Raw genomic sequence first — 2,759 nt, forward strand, 5'->3', positions numbered from 1 at the left:
TAAAAAAATAAAATATCGACATGGGACTAAACACTATTAAGAAGTACTAGTCAAATTTAAATAATATATATATATATTGACATACATACGGTTGGATCGATAAAAAATATTTTTAAAAAAGTCGAAACACTATTTCAGGTATAAACACTAGTTAATTTTACTAGTCAACCCGAAACTTGACTTTTTAAATGGCAAACCAAATAAACTTATTTGGAGATGAAACGTTGGTTATATCACTAATATATATATCTATTGACATCCATATGGTTGGATCGTTGAAAATTATTTTTAAAAAAGTCGAAACACTAATTCAGGTATAAACACTAGTTAATTTTACTAGTCACACTAAAAGTTAACTTTTTAAATGGAAAACCAAAGAAACTTATTTGGATATGAAACTTTGTTATATAATTAATATATATATACATATATACATCCATACCGTTGAAACGTGGAAAAATATTTTTTTTAAAAATCGAAACACCAATTCTGGAACAAACACTAGTTAGCTATACTAGTCAAACTGAAACTTGACTGTTAAAATGACAAACCAAATAAAATTATTTTGATATGAAATTTTGGTTATATCACTAATATATATATATATATCTATGGACATAAATACAGGTGGATCATTGAAAAATATTTTAAAAAAAATCGAAACACCAATTCTGGAATAAACACCGATTAGCTATTTTAGTGAAACTAAAACTTGACTGTTAAAATGACAAACTAAATAAAATTATACTTTTATGAAATTTTGTTATATTACTAATATATATCTATTGACATCCATATGTTTGGATCGTTGAAAAATATTTTAAAATAAAATCAAAACACCAATTCATGAATAAACCCTACTTAGCTATATTAGTCAAACCGAAACTTGACTGTTAAAATGGCAAACCAAATAAAATTATTTTGATATGAAATTTTGGTTATATCACTAATTTTTTTATATCACTATATATTATTAAAGATGTTTTTTGTAAGTTTCTAAATTTTTTATATTATTAAATAAAAGAATATTACATTAATTATTGAATAATACATGATATAATTTTATGATAATTTGTGAATAATGAGAGAACGACTCATTGGAATAAAATGTTTAAAGAGAAAATGACTTTTCAAACTTTTAAATTTATTGTATTTATTTATTATTCTTAATTTTCAAATGATCAAGATTATATAAGAAAATAAATAGAAGACGAAAATTTATTTTACAAGGCCGCTACGAAGCGCGGCTGAGTAAACTAGTAATTATCTATTGACATCCTTACGCATTTTCTAAATTTCTGTTGCAAAATAGCAAAAGTACAAACCTGATCAACAACCAATTCAATTTTGCTTCAAAAAAACAATCTATTCAATTTATTAAAATAACAATCAATTGGATATGAGGAGTAAGTAATATGCAAAATGGATCTGGGCCTTTATGGACAAGCTGAGATTGCTTTATAATTTGCCAATGAAGCCCATGCTATATAACACCAATTTGTCTCGATAAAACCCTAATTTAGAGTCAGCGGCTTCTCTTCTCTTCTGCAAGTCTCTCTCTCTCTATCCAATTGAGCTCTTATTACATACTTCCTCTCTCCCATTGAATTCTCTACATCACTTTTTGACACGCTTTTCAATACTCCTTTAAAGTATAATTCCATTATATATATTTTTTTAAAAAATCTGTATAAAAGTTTTATGTTTAAACTTTTATTAAAAAAAATATTACGAAACTATATTTTATAGAAGTCTTGAAATGCGTGTAAATAGTAAATGTATCGAAATCAACGGGACGGAAGGATTATACAATAACTATTTTCAAGTGTGTTTATATATTTATGGGCAAAGGTGATTGATGCTATATTTCTGACACCTCTTGTATGAGAAAAGCCTTTGACCTTGAGCACATTTAGAAACATTCTAAGCCATATTTTTTTTTAATTTGATTTTTGGTGATTTATTTGATTTATAATGTTGATGTATATATGAAGTATACGGATGTGGGTGGAAATTCAGGTAGCCTCTTTTACGCTCCCTATGATTTTAATATGTTATATGGATCAATTAGTGGCTTTTGTGTTTGGTGAGACTGTTCGGTTTGGTGTCTGATTTAGGTTTTTATTTTAGTTGTATGCTTATATGTGGATTTTTATATGGTTCTTTATAATTTGATTTTGTGCAATATTTGCTACGTGTTTTGAGGATGTTGATGTTTAACAATTTGACTCGTTGCCTTATTACTGTGATTTTGTTTCAACAAGCTAAGCAATGAATTTAGGAGAGTTGCATTCTCTTTTTGCAGTGTTATTTTTAGCATTGCTTCTTTTTTCCTCCTGTCGAAAAGTATTGGTTTTGCTGGAATCTGGCTGGCTTTACTCATTTTTATGAGTCTACGTGTTTTAGCCGGTGTTTTGAGGTATGTATGTTCTCTGTACGCTTTCATATATAACTAACTACACACATACATTTTTTTTTTAAATTTGGTTCTAGTTGAATCATATTGTTTGTGTTTTGTTATAACTTGCAGAATAGGGACTGGAACTGGACCCTGGCGTTTTCTAAGACCCTGTTAAACTTTGTCGAATAAAGGGGACTCAAATTTGGACCCGGAGAGACAGAGAGGGAGGGGAAAAACTGGGCCTCAAGAAATTTCGGCAGTTGGCCGGAAAGCGAAGAAGCAAAAAGAAAAAAATTGATTTTTATTAAAATTTAAATTAGGGCTTTATTTATTTATTTTTTAAAATTCGTGTTAGTTA

General features: G+C 27.9%; 1 non-coding gene across 1 annotated transcript; it reads left to right on the forward strand.

Annotated features, from left to right (window-relative positions):
• Positions 1-1,844: 1,844 nt before the first annotated feature.
• Positions 1,845-1,930, forward strand: LOC141681896 (small nucleolar RNA snoR1). The gene has a single exon (XR_012559314.1). It is a non-coding gene; the product is annotated as a small nucleolar RNA snoR1 (small nucleolar RNA).
• Positions 1,931-2,759: the final 829 nt, after the last annotated feature.

The sequence above is a fragment of the Apium graveolens genome, chromosome 8 (genome assembly GCF_009905375.1).
Source record: "Apium graveolens cultivar Ventura chromosome 8, ASM990537v1, whole genome shotgun sequence".
Taxonomy (NCBI): Eukaryota; Viridiplantae; Streptophyta; class Magnoliopsida; order Apiales; family Apiaceae; genus Apium; species Apium graveolens.